This window comes from Oncorhynchus tshawytscha, linkage group LG10, assembly GCF_018296145.1.
Source record: "Oncorhynchus tshawytscha isolate Ot180627B linkage group LG10, Otsh_v2.0, whole genome shotgun sequence".
Taxonomy (NCBI): Eukaryota; Metazoa; Chordata; class Actinopteri; order Salmoniformes; family Salmonidae; genus Oncorhynchus; species Oncorhynchus tshawytscha.
Genome location: NC_056438.1, coordinates 21,020,732 through 21,045,869, shown reverse-complemented (window position 1 = coordinate 21,045,869; position 25,138 = coordinate 21,020,732). Strand labels below are relative to the sequence as shown.

Below are 25,138 nucleotides of genomic sequence, written 5' to 3'. Positions count from 1 at the left end.
CTATTCACAGGTACTCTGTGGTGTGTGATGAACACAAGATGAGGAAGTCGCCAAGGCTTTGTTGGGGCCTGCTGGTCTATTGTACACAAGACACATGTCTCTCTTTCTCTCTGCTCTTTACTCCCTCTCTCTCTTTTTCTCTCTTTCTGTGGTTTTCAGCCGGATGTCTCAGAACTCTTACTTCTCTCATACTGTAGGCTATACTACCTACACTTCAAGATGACCATTTCAGCAACAGTAAACCAACTGTTTTCATAAGGCAGCTTATCTATACATAGTCGATGGAAATGTGTGAAAAAACTAAATTAGCTATATATTAGGTCATTTGAAGTAGAGATCAGTAGAGTATTCTCGATCAGTGTGATGTTAGGCCACTAGAACCATAGACCTACTAAATGAATGAAGTCATAATAACAAAAGGAAAGGCGAACAGGCTAAGATACAGGCAGGGAATAGGCAAAAGGTGTCGTTAGTGAGGCAGGCAAAAACTATCATACATGGGATGAGTAGATGATGGGAAAAACAGAGCTTCGAAGAGAAGTGTGTCAAAAACAAACAATACCTCACAAAGATGGGGTGCAAAGAACTGAACTAAATAGTGTGTGATAATGACATACAGGTGTGTGAACAAGTGATCAGAATTCAGGTGATTGGCATCAGGTGTATGAGAGTGTGAGTTGGAAGCAGACGTTACAATTGTGTTTGCTATGTTTTCCCGATATACAGTGGGGAGAACAAGTATTTGATACACTGCCAATTTTGCAGGTTTTCCTACTTACAAAGCATGTCGAGGTCTGTAATTTGTATCATAGGTAGACTTCAACTGTGAGAGACGGAATCTAAAACAAAAATCCAGAAAATCACATTGTATGATTTTAAGTAATTAATTTGCATTTTATTGCATGACATAAGTATTTGATACATCAGAAAAGCAGAACTTAATATTTGGTACAGAAACTTTGTTTGCAATTACAGAGATCATACGTTTCCTGCAGTTCTTGACCAGGTTTGCACACACTGCAGCAGGGATTTTGGCCCACTCCTCCCTACAGACCTCCTCCAGATCCTTCAGGTTTCGGGGCTGTCGCTGGGCAAAATGGACTTTCACCTCCCTCCAAAGATTTTCTATTGGGTTCAGGTCTGGAGACTGGCTAGGCCACTCCAGGACCTTGAGATGCTTCTTACGGATCCACTCCTTAGTTGCCCTGGCTGTGTGTTTCGGGTCATTGTCATGCTGGAAGACCCAGCCACGACCCATCTTCAATGCTCTTACTGAGGGAAGGAGGTTGTTGGCCAAGATCTCGCGATACATGTCCCTATCCATCCTCCCCTCAATACGGTGCAGTCGTCCTGTCCCCTTTGCAGAAAAGCATCCCCAAAGAATGATGTTTCCACCTCCATGCTTCACAGTTGGGATGGTGTTCTTGGGGTTATACTCATCCTTCTTCTTCCTCCAAACACGGTGAGTGGAGTTCAGACCAAAAAGCTCTATTTTTGTCTCATCAGACCACATGACCTTCTCCCATTCCTCCTCTGGATCATCCAGATGGTCATTGGCAAACTTCAGACGGGCCTGGACATGCGCTGGCTTGAGCAGGGGGACTTTGCGTGTGCTGCAGGATTTTAATCCATGACGGCGTAGTGTGTTACTAATGGTCCTTACACAGCTCTCTGGTCTTGGCCATTGTGGAGAGGTTGGAGTCTGTTTGATTGAGTGTGTGGACAGGTGTCTTTTATACAGGTAACGAGTTCAAACAGGTGCAGTTAATACAGGTAATGAGTGGAGAACAGGAGGGCTTCTTAAAGAAAAACTAACAGGTCTGTGAGAGCCGGAATTCTTACTGGTTGGTAGGTGATCAAATACTTATGTAATGCAATAAAATGCAAATGAATTACTTCAAAATCATACAGTGTGATTTTCTGGATTTTTCTTTCCGTCTCTCACAGTTGAAGTGTACCTATGATAAAAATTACAGACCTCTACATGCTTTGTAAGTAGGGAAATCTGCAAAATCAGCAGTGTCAAATAATTGTTCTCCCCACTGTATGTTTTTGGTGAGGTGAAGTGACTGTGTGGTAATAGAAGCCCTGTGGAGGACAGTGTCATAGCATTCATGTTCCAAAAAGGCCACATTTTTGAGTCTCTTAGACAACTGTAGCTGCAGAGATAAAGATTGAGGGAAATCCTGCTTAAAACATTTGTGCTGATTTTATACAACTCAAAACGATGAGATTCTACCTGTAGAACAATTCTGTGACGCTGAACTGTGCAAGATACACGTTAAGACCACAATTGTGCCTGAATGAGGCGTCAACAAAAATGATGCGGTCCAGTTCGACCAATCACCTGTAACTCCATTGTTGAAGTTTTGTCTACATGGGTGGACTCTTTCCACTCAAGACCCAAGTTGTGAAGAGCTGACAACTTTAAAGATGATCGCACTGTGTCTGTCACGTTCTGACCTTAGTTCATTTGTTATGTCTTTGTTTTAGTTTGGTCAGGGCGAGAGCTGGGGTGGGTAGTCTGTTTGTTTGTCTATGTTAAGTTTATGTGTTTGGCCTGGTATGGTTCTCAATCAGAGGCAGGTGTCGTTCGTTGTCTCTTATTGAGAATCATACTTAGGTAGCCTTTTCCCACCTGTGTTTTATGGGTGATTATTTCCTGATTAGTGTTTTTTTCAATCACCTTACGGGACTGTTCGTTTGTCATTTGCTGTTTTGTTCAATGTTCAGTTATTTTATAAAAAAATATGAACACTTACCACGCTGCGCCTTGGTCTTCTCCTTCTCCCGACAACAGCCGTTTCAGAATCACCCACCAACCAAGGACCAAGTCGCGTGGTATCGGGCAGCAGCGATCTCTGGACTCTTGGACATTGGAGATTTTGGACTGTAAAGGACCCTGGGCACAGGCTGGGGAATATCGCCGCCCCAAGGCAGAGCTGGAAGTAGCAAAAGCTGAGCGGCGGCGATATGAGGAGGCAGCACGGCAGCGCAACAGGCACGAGAGGCAGCCCCAAAAAATGTTTTTGGGGGGGCACACGGGAAGTGTGGCAGAGTCAGGTTGGAGACCTGAGCCCATTCCTCGTGCTTACCAAAAGAAGCGCAGTACTGGTCAGGCACCATGTTATGCGGTCAAGCGCACGGTGTCACCAGTACGTGCTCACAGCCCGGTGGGCTATAGACCAGCCCCCCGCAAGTGCCAAGCGATAGTGGGCATCCATTGTGCCAGCCCAGCGTGTTTGGTCTCTGGTACGCCGTTTCGGCCCAGGGTATCCTGCGCCGGCTCTGTGGGCTGTGTATCCGAGGCGCTGGGAGGGGGCAGTGCGTTCTATGCCTGCGCTCCGCCCGTGCCCGGGCGAATGTGGGTATTGAGCCGAAGGGAGAGGTGCGAGTGGTATGCACCAGGGCTCCAGTGCTCACCCACAGCCCGGTTCAACCTGTGCCTGCACTCTGGATGGTCCGGGCTAAAGTGGTCATCCAGCCTGGAGGAGTGGTGCCAAGGCTACGCACCAGGGCTCCAGTGCTCCTCCACAGCCCGGTCCATCCGGTGCCTCTTCCAAGCACCAGGCCTCCTGTACGTCTCCCCAGCCTGGCGGGTCCTGTGGCAGCCCCACGCACCAGGCTGTCTTTCCGTCTCCTCCCTCCAGGTCTGCCCGTCTGTCCTGAGCTGCCAGTGCCACCCGTCCGTCAGGAGCTGCCCGAGCCGCCCGTCAGTCAGGAGCTGCCAGAGCCGTACGTCAGTAAGGATCTGCCAGAGCCGTCCATCAGTCAGGAGCTGCCAGAGCCGCCCATCAGTCAGGAGCTGCCAGAGCCGCCCGTCAGTCAGGAGCTGCCAGAGCCGCCCGTCAGTCAGGAGCTGCCAGAGTCATCCTTCCCTCCGGCGCTGCCGGAATCGCCCTTCCCTCCGGCGCTGCCAGAGTCTCCCGCCTGTCTGGTGTTGCCGGAATCTCAACTTACCATGCTACAGTGTCTGATATTTCCACCATTTCCATGGTTAAGTATATATTTTATATTTCTCTGCTTATGTGATGATTTGGAGACATAAGGTATCCATTATTGTTCTACAGACACTTTGACAAAACATAGTTGTATTTGAGCTAATATGTTTACATGTTCTCTAATTCATGTGCTAGCCGAGTTGCCATCCATACGTCGGGATAGTAGTCTCATGTCAGCGAACGTTGAAGACTTTCCGTTGCTTTTATGCAGGAGACATGGACATACATTTCTCCTGGTACAGCTATTCTCAGCTGTGTTTAAGTTTGACAGGAACAAAACATTCTACCAAGAGTTTAAGGATAACCTTCACTTCTCAGTGGAAAATGGCCAAAACAAGAGTCACCTAAGGATCTCAACATGCATCTCTCTGATTCAGGCACTTACCACTGTGGGAGCTCTTACAGCAATAAGGTGGAGTTTGGAGAAGGAGCCGTTCTCATTGTAAAAGGTAAAGAGACAGATTTTGTTTTGTTTGTGTAAATCGGAATTGACATATATACAGTGTAAATAAGAAAGTATTCTCTTATTAGTCAGATAATTAAGATATTAATTTAACAATTTTTTATGGGAGAATACTTGCTACAGTAATATTCTAGAGATGCAATGTGTTTATTGGCCTTCTTGTCAGGATCAGAGTCCAGAAGCATGTCTGTGCATCAACAGCCTGTGTCTGAGTCAGTCCAGCCAGGAGACTCTGCGACTCTGAACTGTACATTACAGTGTCTATTGGTTCAGACATGGCTCAGGAGAATCCCATCCAGGAATCATTTACACCCATGGAGACAGGAGTGATTGGTGTGAGAAGAGTCCAGAGGCTGGATCTCCTACACAGAGCTGTGCCTCTAACCTCCCCAAGAGGAACCCCAGCCTCTCTGATGCTGGGACTTACTACTGTGCTGTGGCCTCATGTGGGGAGATACTGTTTGGCAATGGGACCAAGCTGGACATCAAGGGTAGGTGATACATCTTACATTTTTGTTTACATCTATTGAATAATCTACGGTGTAAATCTACACAGTACTAGTTATTTAGATCACATGAGAAAACATGCAATCCTCCATATAGTTACTATGCTTCTAGCACAATATTTATTTTCACAGACAATGGCGCAGAACCTTTTCTGTTGGTGTATTGCCTGAGCTCAGCATTTGGTCTCTCATGTATCCTGCTCACTGTCCGTGGCTTCATCATGTACAATATGAACAAGAGAAACTGTCTGCAGTGTAGAGGCAAGTGAAGTCCATTCCTAATAAATGAATGATGTATGTAGCAGGTTAATTCCTTCATAGAAGTTGGTCTTCTTTGATATCACCAGATGTGTCTGTTATGGAAGAAGGAGTTGTATCTTTTTTTATCTATGTTTATTTTCAGGACCCGTCTCTCAGACAAGAGGTCCAGCAGTGTCTTCTTCAGTTGAAGGGGTAAGCAGAATTCCAAATGTTGTATTACCATGAAATGTTACATATAACATAGAATAACATTCTCCCTCCATTTTATAATTGTTCTTCACAGGCTCAAGATGCAGACAGTCTTCATTATGTAGCTCTGAATCTGAGCAACAAGAAGAACAGGTCTAGAAGACAGAGAAGCAACATGGAGGAAGAGACGGTGTACTCTGGAATCAGACAGTAGAACTGGATAATTGAAAAACAATTAGCGTTTTATTAACTCTTAATTAAAATTATTTGCAGTATTACTGTGACTAATAATTACTGTAGCTACTTTAATTAAAGGGGAAGTTCATCCATAACACTTCTGGGCACTTTATAACACTTTCCTGGCCATTTTGAGGTGAGTTGCTTTAGTATATTTACCAATGTATTTAGTTATTTTCATATTGAAATCCAGGAGTAGATTAATGTCTGCCACGAATGCAAAATATAAAGAAAACAATCAGCAGGACAGGATAACATCACCATTATAGTAGCAAGCCAAATACACCACGAGCTAGTTCAGCGAATGGCAAACAAATAGCGTTATAAATGTAGTGGCACTTTTGTAGTGACTGCAGGGGTTAGCAACTTTGCTTGCAATCTACCTCGAATGGTTGGAGCTTTCTGGTCCATGGTGGAAAGACGGTGGGAACAGAACCCAGTTTCAACCAGTCCCAAAGTGATCAAAGCGATCACTGCACACAGATAACGCAGCTGGTGAATCACTTCAAGCTTTGTATCGACACCAAAATCAGAATGTCGGATGTCCTGTAGCCATAACTGAAACAACCCACTGGGAAAAAACTGAATCAACATTGTTTCCACATTAGATCAACCAAAAAAATAGATCAAACCAAATCAAATTTTATATGTCACATCCACATGTTTAGCAGATGTTATTGCGAGTGTAGCGAAATGCTTGTGCTTCTTGTTCTGACAGTGCCGCAATATCTATAAAGTAATCTAACAATTCCACAACAACTACCTAATACACTCAAATCTAAGTAAAGGGATGGAATAAGAATATGTACATATAAATATATGAATGTGCAATGACCGAGCGGCATATGGAAGAAGCAATAGATGGTATAAAGTACAGTATATACATATGGGATAAGTAATGTAAGACATATAAACATCATTATTAAAGTGGCATTAATAAAGTGACTAGTGATCCATATCCATGTGTTAGAGTGGCCAACGATTTCATGTCTGTATGTAGGCAGCAGCCTCTCTGGGTCAGTGATGGCTGTTTAACAGTCCGATGGCTTTGAGATAGAAGCTATTTTTCAGTCTCCCGATCCCAGCTTTGATGGACCTGTACTGACCTCGCCTTCTGGATGGTAGCGGGGTAAACAGGCTAGGGGGGTTGTTGTCCTTCATGATCCTTTTGGCCTTCCTGTGACATCAGGTGGTGCAGGTGTCCTGATGCGTTGTGCAGACCACACCACCTTCTGGAGAGCCTTGCGTTTGTGGCCGGTGCAGTTGCCGTACCGGGCAGTGATACAGCCCGACAGGATGGTCTCAATTGTGCATCTGTAAAAGTTTGTGATGGTTTTAGGTGACAAGACAAATTTCCTCAGCCTCCTGAGGTTGAAGAGGCGCTGTTGCGCCTTCTTCACCACACTGTCTGTGTGGGTGGACCATTTCAGTTTGTCCGTGATGTGTACGCAGAGGAACTTAATTAAATTGTTCCACCTTCTCCACCACTGTCTCATTGATATGGATAGGGGGGTGCTCCCTCTGCTATTTCCTGAAGTCTGCGATCATCTCCTTTGTTTTGTTGACGTTGAGTGGGAGGTCGTTTTTCTGACACCAAACTCTGAGTGCCCTCACCTCCTCCCTATATATAGGCTGTCTCATCGTTGTTGGTGATCAAGCCAACTTGATGAACAAGTTGGAGGTGTGCATGGACACGTGAATTCTGATTGGATTTGCAAAAAGTAATTCATGTAAAAGCTTTTTTTTCATCCAAACTTTTAACGTAAATGCAATAAAATGGTGACCTTTTTTATTGAATTCACGTTAGCTGAAAACTCAACCAAATCAAAACTAGATGTTGAACTGACATCTGTACCACTGCGAAAGCTCTATGTATGAAATGTGAAAATATACAGGATATGTGTACCTGACGGACATTATTGCACACAGGTACAATGCACCTCGTTATGAGCAGATATTCTGCCTACTTACTTCCCTAAAGTTAATAAGCAACTATTCGCCTAATACTTTACTTTAGAGATTGGAAACCACTACTAACTGCTAGCCTATCTACTAGCTATCATCTCTTAGTTTTTGTTGCTGTCATCCTGACTTCCTTCCTTGAAGACCAATAGTAAGACGCTCCTTCGTTCCGCCTCCTGTAATTATCAATCTTAGAACCACAAATAAGAGTATCAACATATTACAGACAATATGGAAGACCTTTACGCTAGCACAAAGTAGGTTTTTGTGTTGTTATTCTTTTTAGAAAAAGACACATTCATTTGGCAATTCAATGCCGAAACACCAATTCTTGTTTAAGTAACGGTAAATACACATAGTTTTTCATGCATTTTAAGTAATTTCTGAAATTTATTATTTTGATTTAATAACACAGAAATATCAACACTCAAGCAATGGACCTACAAACTGTCTGGGGTACTGACAAACTTCCAGGAAAGTGTTAAAGAGCCCTGAAGTGTTTTATGGTGAACTTAAACTTTAAGTGCATTGCTTTTTTTCCATACTAATTTGAAATGTACTTGCTTGTAAAAAGGCGAATAAAGCATTTAACAATAATCAAGAAAAAATAAGTTGAGTACACTCCACAGAGTTGGGCTTTACCGAACAGTGGCCAGAAAAAAATAAGCAAACATGTTTGGTGTTCACCATAAGGCATGTGGGAGACTCCCCAAACATATGGAAGCAGTTACTCTGGTCAGATGAGACTAAAAATGAGAGCTTTTTGGCCATCAAGGAAAACACTATGACTGGCACAAACACAACACCTCTCATCACCCCGAGAACACCATCCCCACAGTGAAGTATGGTGGTGACAAAATCAAATCAAATCAAATTTTATTTGTCACATACACATGGTTAGCAGATGTTAATGCGAGTGTAGCGAAATGCTTGTGCTTCTAGTTCCGGCAATGCAGTAATAACCAACGGGTAATCTAGCTAACAATTCCAAAACTACTACCTTATACACATAAGTGTAAAGGGATAAAGAATATGTACATAAAGATATATGAATGAGTGATGGTACAGAGCGGCATAGGCAAGATGCAGTAGATGGTATCGAGTACAGTATATACATATGAGATGAGTATGTAAACAAAGTGGCATAGATTAAAGTGGCTAGTGATACATGTATTACATAAAGATGCAGTAGATGATATAGAGTACAGTATATACGTATACATATGAGATAAATAATGTAGGGTATGTAAACATTATATTAAGTAGCATTGTTTAAAGTGGCTAGTGATATATTTTACATCAATTCCCATCAATTCCCATTATTAAAGTGGCTGGAGTTGAGTCAGTGTGTTGGCAGCAGCCACTCAATGTTAGTGGTGGCTGTTTAACAGTCTGATGGCCTTGAGATAAAAGCTGTTTTTTAGTCTCTCGGTCCCAGCTTTGATGCACCTGTACTGACCTCGCCTTCTGGACGATAGCGGGGTGAACAGGCAGTGGCTCGGGTGGTTGTTGTCCTTGAGATCTTTATGGCCTTCCTGTGACATCGGTGGTGTAGGTGTCCTGGAGGGCAGGTAGTTTGCCCCGGTGATGCGTTGTGCTGACCTCACTACCCTCTGGAGAGCCTTACGGTTGAGGGCGGTGCAGTGCCATACCAGGCGGTGATACAGCCCGCCAGGATGCTCTCGATTGTGCATCTGTAGAAGTTTGTGAGTGCTTTTGGTGACAAGCCGAATTTCTTCAGTCTCCTGAGGTTGAGAGGCGCTGCTGCGCCTTCTTGACGATGATGTCTGTGTGGGTGGACCAATTCAGTTTGTCTGTGATGTGTACGCCGAGGAACTTAAAACTTACTACGCTCTCCACTACTGTTCCATCGATGTGGATAGGAGGGTGTTCCCTCTGCTGTTTCCTGAAGTCCACAATCATTTCCTTAGTTTTGTTGACGTTGAGTGTGAGGTTATTTTCCTGACACCACACTCCGAGGGCCCTCACCTCCTCCCTGTAGGCCGTCTCGTCGTTGTTGGTAATCAAGCCTACCACTGTTGTGTCATCCGCAAACTTGATGATTGAGTTGGAGGCGTGCGTGGCCACGCAGTCATGGGTGAACAGGGAGTACAGGAGAGGGCTCAGAACGCACCCTTGTGGGGCCCCAGTGTTGAGGATCAGCGGGGTGGAGATGTTGTTACCTACCCTCACCACCTGGGGGCGGCCCGTCAGGAAGTCCAGTACCCAGTTGCACAGGGCGGGGTCGAGACCCAGGGTCTCGAGCTTGATGACGAGTTTGGAGGGTACTATGTTGTTAAATGCTGAGCTGTAGTCGATGAACAGCATTCTCACATAGGTATTCCTCTTGTCCAGATGGGTTAGGGCAGTGTGCAGTGTGGTTGAGATTGCATCGTCTGTGGACCTATTTGGGCGGTAAGCAAATTGGAGTGGGTCTAGGGTGTCAGGTAGGGTGGAGGTGATATGGTCCTTGACTAGTCTCTCAAAGCACTTCATGATGACGGAAGTGAGTGCTACGGGGCGGTAGTCGTTTAGCTCCGTTACCTTAGCTTTCTTGGGAACAGGAACAATGGTGGCCCTCTTGAAGCATGTGGGAACAGCAGACTGGGATAGGGATTGATTGAATATGTCTGTAAACACACCAGCCAGCTGGTCTGCGCATGCTCTGAGGGCGCGGCTGGGGATGCCGTCTGGGCCTGCAGCCTTGCGAGGGTTAACACGTTTAAATGTTTTATTCACCTTGCCTGCAGTGAAGGAGAGTCCGCATGTTTTGGTTGTGGGCCGTGTCAGTGGCACTGTATTGTCCTCAAAGCGGGCAAAAAAGTTATTTAGTCTGCCTGGGAGCAAGGCATCCTGGTCCGTGACTGGGCTGGTTTTCTTTTTGTAATCCGTGATTGACTGTAGACCCTGCCACATACCTCTTGTGTCTGAGCCGTTGAATTGCGATTCTACTTTGTCTCTATACTGACGCTTAGCTTGTTTGATTGCCTTGCGGAGGGAATAGCTACACTGTTTGTATTCGGTCATGTTTCCGGTCACCTTGCCCTGATTAAAAGCAGTGGTTCGCGCTTTCAGTTTCACGTGAATGCTGCCATCAATCCACGGTTTCTGGTTTGGGAATGTTTTAATCGTTGCTATGGGAACGATATCTTCAATGCACGTTCTAATGAACTCGCTCACCGAATCAGCGTATTCATCAATGTTGTTGTTTGACGCAATACGAAACATATCCCAGTCCACGTGATGGAAGCAGTCTTGGAGTGTGGAATCAGATTGGTCGGACCAGCGTTGAACAGACCTCAGCGTGGTAGCTTCTTGTTTTAGCTTTTGTCTGTAGGCAGGGAGCAACAAAATGGAGTCGTGGTCAGCTTTTCCGAAAGGAGGGCGGGGCAGGGCCTTATATGCATCACGTAAGTTAGAATAGCAATGATCCAAGGTTTTACCAGCCCTGGTTGCGCAATCGATATGCTGATACAATTTAGGGAGTCTTGTTTTCAGATTAGCCTTGTTAAAATCCCCAGCTACAATGAATGCAGCCTCAGGATATGTGGATTCCAAAGAGTCAAATAAAGTTTGTTCAGAGCCATCGATGTGTCTGCTTGGGGGGGAATATGGGGGGGAATATATTCGGCTGTGATATATGTGATATATAATCGAAGAGACTTCCCTTGGTAGATAATGCGGTCGACATTTGATTGTGAGGAATTCTAAATCAGGTGAACAGAAGGACTTGAGTTCCTGTATGTTGTTGTGACCACACCACGTCTCGTTAACCATGAAGCATACGCCCCCGCCCCTCTTCTTACCAGAAAGATGTTTGTTTCTGTCGGCGCGATGCGTGGAGAAACCAGCTGGCTGCACCGACTCTGATAGCGTCTCTCCAGTGAGCCATGTTTCCGTGAAGCAAAGAACGTTACAGTCCCTGATGTCCCTCTGGAATGATACCCTTGCTCAGATTTCATCAACCTTGTTGTCAAGAGACTGGACATTGGCGAGTAGAATGCTAGGGAGTGGCGCGCGATGTGCCCGTCTCCGGAGCCTGACCAGAAGACCGCTTCGTTTGCCTCTTTTACGACGTCGTTGTTTTGGGTCGCAGGCTGGGATCCATTCCGTTGTCCTGGGTGGAAGGCAGAACACAGGATCCGCTCTGGGAAAGTCATATTCTTGGTCGTGCTGATGGTGAGTTGACGCTGGTCTTATATTCAGTAGTTCTTCTCGACTGTATGTAATGAAACCTAAGATGACCTGGGGTACCAATGTAAGAAATAACACGTAAAAAAATCAAAAAACTGCAGAGTTTCCTAGGAACGCGAAGCGAGGCGGCCATCTCTGTCGGCGCCGGACAGCATCATGCTGTGGGGATGGTTTTCTTCGGCAGGGACTGGGAAACTGGGTTGCCGCTAAATACAGGGAGATTCTTGAGGGAAACCTGTTTCAGTCTTCCAGAGATTTGAGACTGGGACGGAAGTTCACCTTCCAGCAGGGAAATAAGCATACTGTTAAAGCAACACTTGAGTGGTTTAAGCGGAAACTTTTAAATGTCTTGGAATGGCCAAGTCAAAGCCTGGTCTGAGGTCAGTCAATCCAATTGAGAATATGTGGTATGACTTAAAGATTGCTGTACACAAGTGGAACACATCCAACTTGAAGGAGCTGGAGTAGTTTTGCCTTAAAGAATGGGCAAAAACCCCAGTGGCTAGATGTGCCAAGCTTATAGAGACATACCCCAAGACACTTGGTAGCTGTAATTGCTGTAAAACGTGTCTCTACAACATGGACTGATCCTTACCAGCTTGAGATGGGAGACATGAAAGGACGAACAGACCCTCATGGACCTGGGAAGCTGGAGACGAGAGGTGACCGGGTTGATGCAACTCAGGATCTTTTAGCGAGGAGCACCTTTAAGGGAAGATCACGGGTGTATTGCCATACCCGTTGACCCGGCCGGAGGAGCCGAAGAGGTCTTCTGTGCCGGTTTGCCTGATGTTGGTGTTGGGGAGCGGAGTGGAGCATTGAACGTCTCAGCTGATGACACCCCCGTTTCGGCCTCCTGTTCAGGAAATGGGGGGGTGGGACCCAAACTGACACTCACACGGCGACAGTCCAGTGGATGAGTTCGGACCACTCAGTTTGCCCATTCGACTGAAGGTGGAACCTTGAGGAGAGACTCACCGATGCCCCCAACAGGGAACAGAAGGCCTTCCAATACCATGCAACAAACCAGGACCCGCGATCTGAGACAATGTCCTGGGGAAGTCTGTGTAGTCGAAAGACATGGATAATCATGAGATCAGCGGTCTCCATCGCTGAAGGCAACTTGGGTAAGGCGATGAAATGGGATGCCTTAGAGAACTCATCGATGACCACCAGGATAGTGGTAAGACGTTGAGATTGAGGTAGCCCTGTGATAAAGTTTACAGACAGATGAGACCAGGGCCAGCTGGGGATGGGCAGAGGTTGGAGCAACCCGGGCAGTCACTGACGTGAAGACTTGATTAGGACACAGATGGAACAGGCCGCAACAAAGGATCTCACATCCTCCATCATTTTGGGCACCAGAATATCCGCCTCAAGAACTTCAGTGTCTGATTAACCCCCGAATGCCCAGTTAATTTAGAGGAGTGACCCTATTGTAGTACTCTGGACCGGGCTGATTGCGGAACATAAAGTCTGTTAGTGGGTCCCACGCTGGGGTCAGGTTCTCGGGTCTGGGGTTTTCGGATTGTAGTCTCAATACTACATATCACAGGGGCCACAATGTGTGAGCTGGGGATGATGGGCTTGGAGTCCCTCTCCTCATTAGAGACATCGTGTTTTGGCGGGAAAGGGCATCTGCCTTCTGAATCTTGGATTCTGGGTGATAGGCTAGTGTGGAATCCAACCTGTTAATTAAACAGAGCCCACCTAGTCTGGAGAGCATTCAACCTCTTGGCTTCTTGAATGGAGACCAAGTTCTTTTGGTCCGTCCAGATCACGAAAGGATGAGGTTCCCCCTCCAACTAGTGTCTCCTCCCCTCAAAAGCCCACTTAACTGCCAAGAGCTCCCGGTTGCCAATATCGTAGTTGCGTTCTGCTGGCGAAAACCGCTTAGAGAGAAAGGTGCATGGATGCAGTTTCTTGACCTCTTTCCACTGTGAAAGGAACGCCCCTGCTCCGGTGTCCAATGTGTCCACCACCACCACAAAGGGACAAGTCAGATCAGGATAAATGAGGATGGGTCCAGAAGTGAATCATCCCTTGAGCTCCGTGAATGCCCTGTCAGCCTCGGGGGTCCAGCAAAGTTGCAGATAAAATGCCTGTCAAAATTGGCAAACCGGAGGTTCCCCTGGACTTTCTTGAGTGAGGTGGTAAGGGGCCTGTTGGGCCATCGCCTCAATCTTTACAGGGTCCATTTGGTGGGCTTGGTGTGCTCAGGAAACCGTAATAATGGACTAGTGTCAAAAGGGCACTGTCTCACCTGTTCCCGGATCATGTTGTCAACCCTTATTTCCAGCGTTATCAGGGACTCAAGGTCCTCTCCCAGTTCCCGAGCAACCAGTTCATATTTGATGATAGACAGACCCTTGTGGAAAGAGGTAATCAGTGCCTTGGTATTCCACCCACTCTTGGCGGCGAGGGTGCGGAGCTCAATGGCGAAGTCAGCCACTGGTCTGGCCCCTTGGCGGAGATTGAACAGTCGGCCGGACGCTTCTCATCCGCCGACTGGGTGGTCTTAGACTCATCGCAGCTCGGCAGTTAAGGCTACTATGGATCTGCAAGAGGGTGGCTGCTGTTCCCATACCAATGTTGCACACCAGGGCCTGCCTGAGACTAGAGAGATGATATAGGCGATCATGGCCCAATCGGTGTGGAACGAGGAGGACTGTACTTGAACACCAGAGAACACTGAGTGAGGAACCCCTTGCATCCTCCCGGGTGCCGTCATACGCTCATTCCGGATCACATTCCGGATCTGGGTGATCTCTGCTGGGTCCATGTTGTGGCAGAATCTTGCTGTGACGTGGTAAGGTAGGACCAGGTGTAGAGAAGAGACCAGACGAGGGATCGCTGGTTAAGGTTAAACACAATACTTTACTGAGAAACGGTAGCCGTAGGATCACAGTACACTTGAAAAACAATGAGTCTTAAACTCACTCAGGAAATAAGTGAGTTTGGTAAACAATTCAAGCTTCTGCAAAGGACCACAGAAAACACACCTCTTTTAACAGGGACACACCTGAGTCCAATAAAAGTCTCTAGGGCAGTCTCTGCCGCACTCTGGTGCCAGGAGGAACCGTGACATAATGTTAATTTGCTGAAGCATTGTGACTCAGTGACACAATGTTAGGGATTAAGTGAGCTGGGCTTGGGTCATTGATAAGTCATTGTCTCAACGCAGCCTTAAAACCCTGTGAAAGTAACCAGGAACCCAAATAAGATATCAAATTTGGCAATAAATGTTACACCCACAGAGCTGCAATAATCTCACAGCCAGATATGGAGGGTTAAAGTCTGCTGAAACATGTAATACCACAGTTTAAGGGAGGGCAGAGGGCCAGATATTATGGGGAGTTTGTTGGTGTCAAGCAGTTACCCAATCAGTTCTTTAAAATGCTAATCTGCCCAATGAACTATGATAGACTCAATTTCCTGATGCTGGTTTAAAATGTTTGTGAGCAGCTTATTGATATCTTGTACTCTGTACTCCTGTACTCTGAGACAATTCTCACCATTGAACTGCCCAATACAATGGCTGGAGAAGGGAATGGAGAAATCCGCCCATTTCTACCCATCAAACAATTCGTTGACACGGGCCCACGGGAAGCAGGATAGCTTATGCCTGCTGCTCCCGGCGATAGGTCCAGACCTCCCACAGCAGTCAGATCCAGAGAGAGGAAAAGGAGCCGAACTTGACCACGAAGCCACTGCATTCAGCATAGTTGGAGTCAGCACCGCAGTCACAGACAGAAGCAATCCCAGCGATGAAGGTGCTGGTAGATCAGGCACCAGTGCAGCGAAGCAATTCCTTATGCCAATCTCTCATAATAAACACAGCTTCTGCAGCGCTGGAAATGTGCTGGAAATGTTTGTTAGCCATTCCAGGAAAGAGCGGGCTCCAATGCAACCTAGCTAGCAACCTAGCTGGCTAGTTGGTAGCAGGTGTTGACACAAACACTTATGAACTAAATAAAAATAAAACAAAGTAAAACAACAGGCCAAAGCAAGAGGTCGAGGCGCAGGAGGTATCTGAGTTTGTGACATCTACCCAAGATGCACCTGCACATTCAATTACTCACTAAACCCTACACCACTATTTGTAACTGGTTGGTTTAAATAAACTGAATTACTCTACTGCTCTCTCACCACTATTGACCACTGTTTGTAGCTGGTTGGTATTTTTTTGTCTATTGCCTCAATTTACCAGTCACAGCTATCCGTAGCTGTTTGATTTCTTTAGACTCACACAGGTTGCCAGACTGTCACAGATCCCTCCGTAACATTCATTGCGCACACCTGGCCCCTATTCCCAGTGATTGGTAGTTGTATAAGTGTGTCCTTGGTTTACCATTGTCCTGTCGATTATTGTTACAATGTCCGTTAGTGTGTGTGAGTACCTGTGCTGTGAGTGTTGGGCTTTATTGCCCTTGTGTATTGCACAGATTATTATGGGTCTCGTCCCATGTGTTAATCATTGTGCACGTGTGTTATTTATTCGAGGTACTCCTCGCTCTTTTGTTTTGGGTTTCTACCCTGTGTTTGTTATGTGTTTGTCTGGTCTTTGTCCCTGTGCCTTTACATGGCACGCCTTAATTTGGGTACAATAACACTATTACGTATTCCTGCGTCTGTCTCCAGCATCCTTGATACCAATGTGACACAGACAGTTTTACCATTTCTGCCAGGCGATGATGGATTCCTGTGTTGCCACGGTGAGTGCCATTCCTGCCTGGGCAAAGCTCACCTCATGCAGGATATTGATAACACATGCAATGAGTGTTGGATATATCCAAGGAAGAGAGTATTAAACTGCCTAGGTTTGTTGAACAAATAGCCCAGGCTAATGCTACACAGCCCACCACCCCTTTCAGAGGCAGAGAACGTGAACTTATTGGGTAGCCACCGGTCGGAGCCTTGAGTTAGCCAAGAAACAAGCGCCCCCTCCTGAGGAGAAGAGCACTGATATTGTCACCCAACTGGTGCTGCTAGCTGCTGTCCAATCTCTTACTAAGAGGATGGACGACTATGAATCCCGTCGCCCTGTTACTGATGTGTCACTAGTTATAATGCTCCCCTGTCAGATTTGGAGGATGACGCATAGTGTGACCCTGACATGTTCTCTCTTCTTGCTCACAATTTCCTAACCCAACAGGATGCGCAAACCCACAGCATTGCAGACTCTGGCAATCGGCCATCTTCGATTCCTAACCAGGATGTGGAGTCAAACACAGAGGACAGCAATGCAGGTGACAGCTTCAGGTAGGGCTGTGGCGGTCATTCAATTGTGTCAGCCGGTTATTGTCACAAAAATGACTGCCGGCCTCACGGTAATTGACCATTAATTAACACAAGGTTTATCATCTGGTATGACGGCTGCATGGTCCCATGGTGTTTATACTTGCGTACTATTGCTTGTACAGATGAACATGGTACCTTCAGGCGTTTGGAAATTGCTCCCAAGGATGAACCAGACTTGTGGAGGTCTACAATTTTTATCTGATTTCTTTTGATTTCCCCATGATGTCAAGCAAAGAGGCACTGAGTTTCAAGGTAGGCCTTGAAATACATCCACAGGTACACCTCCAATCAAATGATGTAAATTAGCCCATCAGAAGCTTCTAAAGCCATGACATCATTTTCTGGAATTTTCCAAGCTGTTTAAAGGCACTGTCAGCTTAGTGAATGTAAACTTCTGACCCACTGGAATTGTGATACAGTAAAATAATCTGTCTGTAAACAATTGTTGGAAAAATTACTTGTGTCATGCACTAAGTAGATGTCCTATCTGACTTGCCAAGACTACAGTTTGTTAACAAGAAATTTGTGGAGTGGCTGAAAAACTCATTTTTTATGACTCCAGCCTAAGTGTAAACTTCTGACTTCAACTGTATTTCACCCCATGCTTCAACAGCAGGTTGAGGAGCATGCTCTCGCTGCACACTCATGCCCCTCTGCACACTTAAGAAAGGAATAAAGGAGAGAGAGGAGGATATGGAAACACATGGTGGTTTTCTGTATAGATAAGTTAATGTTTCACACAATTAATTATGAAAATATTTAAAAAATCACAAATTGACTAATTACTAAAGGCATCTTAATTAAATCAGTTTTGTTTGATGTTTTTCTGCAATGCGTAATATGCAGGGGGCTATGTATTGTATAACAACAGTTTTTTCAGGCTTGCATAAACTCTAATATGTTTATGGGGGTTTTGAATGAATCTTCAACTTAGAAAGCGCTGTCCATTTCGTTGTGTTATGCTTTGAAACAACATCCACAACAACCATGTTTTGCACTGTTTCCTCAAATTGATCATCACATTGAGGTGAGTTTTAAAAGCATTATACGGTTTTGATAAGTGTTTGATGGGATTTTGATGTCAGAGTTGTAAGAGGGATAATAAAGCCCTGAGTTCCAGGCCTTTAGGACCTGAGTTCCAGGCCATTATGACTCATGACTGCCGGTGTGGCAGTAAAATGGTCACCACAACAGCCCAAGCCTCTGGACCCGCGTCCTATGGTCCAGAGTAGTAGTAGGGCTACAGATCTCAGCTCCTGCTCCCACTCCTACTGGAGGGATCTGGGTCGGGGTTTCTCAGGAACATCATCTCACTGACATCCCTGCAGCAGAGGACCACTATCAAAAGCTCAGAAGATCAGGGAACTCTGCCATGGCACCCCCTTCAGTTCATCAAGCTCATTACGTTCCCCAGACTGGATGGGTTACCTGACTCCCGTTGAACAATACATGGCGGTCTTAAACCGGAGCACATAACCCCCAAGCAACGCTGCCTTTGGAAGGCGTGTGACAAAACTGACCAGCTGGTGTGCCACCCCTACAATGTTGCAGATCGTGCAGCCTGAATGGGAAATGCCTTAGCCATTCTCTTGGCTGCCCTATGGAAGACAATGAGCTCAGAGGACCAGGAGTCCAGCTTTGGAATCAGTTCATCAACCTAACAGTCCTACCAAGCCGGATCTTCCACCCCAAATTTCAGGAGGTTCTTGACAAGGCAGAACACTCATGTGTTACAAGAGACCTTCCAGCACAGTTCCCTGCCACCACAACAGACCCAATGGTCAAGACAGGAGTCGTGGTCTTGAGGCTGGTGTCCAAACTCAGATCCCCGCCCTCCTGACAGCGGCTCCAGGCAACCAGCTCCATACCTTCTCTTGTCCTGTGCCTAATAAGAAGCGTCCCCCCAAGGGCCGAGGACGAAAGGGTGGTCAGGCCTCGGGGTGCGGCGCCGGCAATCGACAGCCCACCTCAGCAACCTCTTGGCTGCTGGGGAAGGGGTGGTGTAAGACCCCTGGATACTGGCAACAGTATCCAAAGGTACAGGCTCCAATTTCAACGGCCACCCCTTCCCTTTTCAGTCGTCTGAATGACCAAGGTCACAGACCTGAACCAAAGCCAGAGTTTACACAACGAAATCTTCACAACATATGTTCTAGTTCCCAAGAAGGATGGGGGCTATCGTCCCATCCTCTACCTCAGATGCTTGAAATGTTGTCTGAAGGTACTGCCTTTCAAGATGTTGCACACAACCCACATCTTTCAGTCCATAAAACCAGTGGTTCACTTCTCTAGACCTCAAGGATGCCGACTTTCATATCCCGATATGGCCAGATCACTGACCCCTCCTGTGATTCGCATTTTTTGGACAGGCCTACCAGTTCAACATCCTACCATTTGGCCTGTCCCTGGCCAAATGGTTCACACGTTTTGTCTCAGAAGCTCTAGCTCCTCACCAATTAGCAGGACTGAAGATACTCACCTACTTGGAGGACTGTCTGATTTGTGCGCCATCTCACAGGTGTCTGATAATGGAGACCGAGAGGATGATGGCTTACATCTAGCACCTGACCATAAGTGAACTTGGATAAGAACAATCTGAAGCCCAGACAGCAGACTGCTTTTGTGGGTCTATCTCTCAATTCCCTAACCATGACAGCGTCCCTCACCCCAAGATCCTGAACCTCCTCGACCGTTTCCGCCTCGGCAAACATCTTGTTGCTCCACTGTTTCAAAGCCTTTTAGGGATGATAGCAGCAGCAACGACCATGGTTCCGCTAGGCCTCAGAGTCCAGAGATGGTTCAATCCATTCTACCTTCACCCCAAAACAGACAAAAGGGTGAAGCTCAAAGTGACGAACACGTGCCTTCTGACCCTCCATCCCTGGAGAGAAAGGATTCTCTTAACTCAGGGGGTTCCTCTGGAGAATCTCCCTTTCAGGGGGACCGTAGTAATGACAGACTCCTCCCTGACAGGCTGGGGGCCTGTCAAGGAAGGCAAGTAGGTGAGAAGGGTGTTGCCTTCAGGTGGGCGCTACCCCGCTTGGCTACCCTCAGGACCATCCATGTGCCGGGCTTTACAAACCATGCTACACACCTCCACTCCAGGTCCTCTTCCAGGGGTGTGGCGCCTCCATCAGATTTGGTCTAGATTTGGGAATTCCCAGGTGGACCTGTTTGCCTCACAAGAGACCACCCACTGCCAGATGTGGTTTTCTCTGAGGGGTTTAGGGGGCAATCTTGGCTGGATGCTCTGTCCCAAGAGTGGCCGGAAGGGTTGATGTACGCTTTCCCCCCCATTGCCTCTGATCTCACAGGGTCAAGCACGGACACCACAGGGTCCTACAAGTAGCGTCAAGATGGCCAGGCAGACCTTGGTTCTCGGAGCTCCTTCAGGTGGTGTGGGGATCCCCTGGACCCTCTTCCAACCAGGTCAAACCTCCTGTCGCAGGTGGACTGCCAGATTTGGCCTCCCAACCCAGCTTCCCTTCAGCTGTGGGTATGGCGAGTCCATCTCTCAGGAGCTAGACGCAGCTATTCATGACTCTCTAAGAAATGTGAGTGCCCCATCCACCCGCTCCCTTTATGTTCTCAGATGGAGCCTATTCCCCTCTCAGTGTGACGCTAGACAGACCCAGTTACCAGCCCTGTCCTTCTCCGATTTCTCCAGTTCCATCTGGACATGGGCAAGACCGTCACCACTACTAAAGTGTACATGTCCTTCATTTCAGCTTCTCATAACCTAGTGGATGGCCACAAGCTGAGCAGTCACCCCCTTGCGTCGTAGTTTCTGAAGGGTGTCTGCCAGCTACACCTGGAACGCGTTCTGCGTCCCCCTGCTTGGGAGATTCCTCTGGTCCTGCGGGCCCTAGCTAGGTCTCCATGTGAGCCAGTAGCTCAGTCTGATGAAATCTCTCATTAAAAACTGCCTTTCTCCTGGCACTCTGCTCTAAGTGTGTGAGCGAGCTACATTCCCTATCTGTAAGTGTGGACTGTTTGAGATGGAAGGCTGAGAACATGTGCTCTCTGCCGCACATTAACCTGGTGGTGGAGATATGAGCATTCCATTCTCTGCTTCCACTATCTGGCATAGATGAGAATGTGATTTCCCTGTGCCAGGTTAATGTGCGGCAGAGAGCACATGTTCTCAGCCTTCCATCTCAAACAGTCCACACTTACAGATAGGGCATGTCCAAGACGCAATCTCTGAGATTAACCCAACAACTGTTTGTGTGCTACAATGGCAAAAATCTTGGCCTGCCGCTCTCTAAACAGCGGCTTTTCCATTAGCTGGTTGATACCATCTCCTAGGCCTACACAAGTCAGGGTCAACTATCACCAGGAGGCGTGGTGGCCCATTCCACCATGAGCATGGCCACATCTTGGGCAGCCGTGAAAGGTTTTTGCTTGACTGACATTGGTGCGGCTGCCACCTGGCCCTCGCCATGCACATTTGCTAGGTATTACAGAGTAAACTTGGCAACTCCCGCTCCACTTACCTCCACCATACTTTCCACCGAGGTGTTAGGGATGTAGAATCCTCCATTCCTCGCGACCTTGTTGATAAAGGCATCCAATGTAAGGAACGTAACACTTATCAGCGACAGTCATCCTTCGGTCTAATAGATCTGTAGTTATGTAGGTAATTTGTTTTTTCCCCCCTCGCATGCCACTAACACCCCCTCACACACAGCAACATAGTTACAGGTACTCTGGTCAGTGATGAATACACAATGACTAGATGAGTATGTCTCTTTGCTATGGTCTGCTGGCCTTTTCCACACACACAAAGCTCTACTCTCTTGAAATCTCTCTTATTGCTCTCTCTCTCTCTCTCTCTCTCTCATATTTTAATATAATATTTAAGGGCTTTATTGGCATTTATCTTTGCCGAAGCAAATTAAGGAGATAAAAAAACAAAAGTGAAATAAACAACAAATAAACCTTACTCACCGAAGTTCCAAACAAATAAAAGACATTTCAAATGTCATTATGTTTATATACAGTGTTTTAACTATGTGCATAGTTAAAGTACAAAAGGGAAAATAAATAAATATAAATATGGGTTGTATTTACAATTGTTCTGTCCATCGTTAGAAGGAGACCGAGGTGCAGCGTGGTAGGCGTACATTTGACTTTATTTTCAAATGACACCGAAAAACAACAAAAAATACAAACAAACGAACGTACGTAAAGTTCTGCAGGCTCCACAGCAACTATGCAAAAACAAGATCCCACAAACTAGGGTGGAAAACAGGCTTCCTAAATATGAATCCCAATCAGAGACAACAATAGACAGCTGCCTCTGATTAGGAACCATACCCGGCCAACAAAGAAATAGAAAACTAGAATGCCCACCCAAATCACGCCCTGACCTAACTAAATAAAGAAATAAAAAAAGGCTCTCAAGGTCAGGGCGTGACAACAATGGTGTTTGTTCTTCACTGGTTGCCCTTTTCTTGCGGGCAACAAGTCACAAATCTTGTTGCTGTGATGGCACACTGGTATTTCACCCAGTATATATGGGAGTTTATTCAAATTGGGTTTGTTTTTTAATTCTTTGTGGATCTGTGTAATCTGAGGGAAATATGTGTCTCTGATATGGTCATACATTTGGCAGGAGGTTAGGAAGTGCAGCTCAGTTTCACCTCATTCTGTGGGCAGTGTGCACATAGCCTGTCTTCAAATCAAATCAAAACAAATTTATTTGTCACATACACATGGTTAGCAGATGTTAATGCGAGTGTAGCGAAATGCTTGTGCTTCTAATTCCGACAATGCAGTAATAACCAACGAGTAATCTAACTAACAATTTCAAAACTACTACCTTATACACACAAGTGTAAAGGGATAAAGAATATGTACGTAAAGATATATGAATGAGTGATGGTACAGAGCGGCATAGGCAAGATGCAGTAGATGGTATCGAGTACAGTATATACATATGAGATGAGTATGTAAACAAAGTGGCATAGTTTAAAGTGGCTAGTACAGTATATACGTATACATATGAGATGAATAATGTAGGGTATGTAAACATTATATTAAGTAGCATTGTTTAAAGTGGCTAGTGATATATTTTACATCAATTCCCATTATTAAAGTGGCTGGAGTTGAGTCAGTGTGTTGGCAATAGCCACTCAATGTTAGTCGTGGCTGTTTAACAGTCTGATGGCCTTGAGATAGAAGCTGTTTTTCAGTCTTTTCGGTCCCAGATTTGATGCACCTGTACTGACCTCGCCTTCTGGATGATAGCGGGGTGAACAGGCAGTGGCTCGGGTGGTTATTGTCCTTGATGATCTTTATGGCCTTCCTGTGACATCGGGTGGTGTAGGTGTCCTGGAGGGCAGGTAGTTTGCCCCCGGTGATGCGTTGTGCAGACCTCACTACCCTCTGGAGAGCCTGTGGAGCAGTTGCCGTACCAGGCAGTGATACAGCCCGACAGGATGCTCTCGATTGTGCATCTGTAGAAATTTGTGTGCTTTTGGTGACAAGCCGAATTTCTTCAGCCTCCTGAGGTTGAAGAGGCGCTGCTGCGCCTTCTTCACAATGCTGTCTGTGTGGGTGGACCAATTCAGTTTGTCTGTGATGTGTACGCCGAGGAACTTAAAACTTACTACCCTCTCCACTACTGTCCCATCGATGTGGATAGGGGGGTGTTCCCTCTGCTGTTTCCTGAAATCCACAATCATCTCCTTAGTTTTGTTGACGTTGAGTGTGAGGTTATTTTCCTGACACCACACTCCGAGGGCCCTCACCTCCTCCCTGTAGGCCGTCTCGTCGTAGTTGGTAATCAAGCCTACGACTGTTGTGTCGTCCGCAAACTTGATGACTGAGTTGGAGGCGTGCGTGGCCATGCAGTCGTGGGTGAACGGGGAGTACAGGAGAGGGCTCAGGACGCACCCTTGTGGGGCCCCAGTGTTAGGGATCAGCGGGGTGGAGATGTTGTTACCTACCCTCACCACCTGGGGGCGGCCCGTCAGGAAGTCCAGTACCCAGTTGCACAGGGCGGGGTCGAGACCCAGGGTCTCGAGCTTGATGACGAGTTTGGAGGGTACTATGGTGTTGAATGCCGAGCTGTAGTCGATGAACAGCATTCTCACATAGGTATTCCTCTTGTCCAGATGGGTTAGGGCAGTGTGCAGTGTGGTTGAGATTGCATCGTCTGTGGACCTATTTGGGCGGTAAGCAAATTGGAGTGGATCTAGGGTGTCAGGTAGGGTGGAGGTGATATGGTCCTTGACTAGTCTCTCAAAGCACTTCATGATGACGGAAGTGAGTGCTACGGGGCAGTAGTCGTTTAGCTCAGTTACCTTAGCTGTCTTGGGAACAGGAACAATGGTGGCCCTCTTGAAGCATGTGGGAACAGCAGACTGGGATAAGGATTGATTGAATATGACCGTAAACACACCAGCCAGCTGGTCTGCGCAAGGCTCTGAGGGCGCGGCTGGGGATGCCGACTGGGCCTGCAGCCTTGCGAGTGTTAACACGTTTAAATGTTTTACTCACCTCGGCTGCAGTGAAGGAGAGTCCGCATGTTTTGGTTGCGGGCCGTGTCAGTGGCACTGTATTGTCCTCAAAGCGGGCAAGAAAGTAATTTAGTCTGCCTGGGAGCAGGACATGGGAATGTTTTAATCATTGCTATGGGAACTGATGATCTGATGAGACAAAAATAGAGCTTTTTGGTCTAAACTCCACTCGCCGTGTTTGGAGGAAGAAGGATGAATACAACCCCAAGAACACCATCCCAACCGTGAAGCATCGAGGTGTTAACATCATTCTTTGGGGATGCTTTTCTGCAAAGGGGGCAGGACGACTGCACCGTATTGAGGGGAGGATGGATGGGGCCATGTATCGCGAGATCTTGGCCAACAACCTCCTTCCCTCAGTAAGAGCAATGAAGATGGGTCGTGGATGGTTCTTCCAGCATGACAATGACCTGAAACACACAGCCAGGGCAACTAAGGAGTGGCTCCGTAAGAAGCATCTCAAGGTCCTGGAGTGGCCTAGCCAGTCTCCAGACTTGA

At 46.6% G+C, this 25,138-nt stretch overlaps 1 pseudogene; it reads left to right on the top strand.

Moving 5' to 3' along the window:
- Window positions 1-4,171: 4,171 nt before the first annotated feature.
- On the top strand, window positions 4,172-5,634 carry LOC112260989 (annotated as a pseudogene).
- The last annotated feature ends 19,504 nt before the right edge of the window (window positions 5,635-25,138 follow it).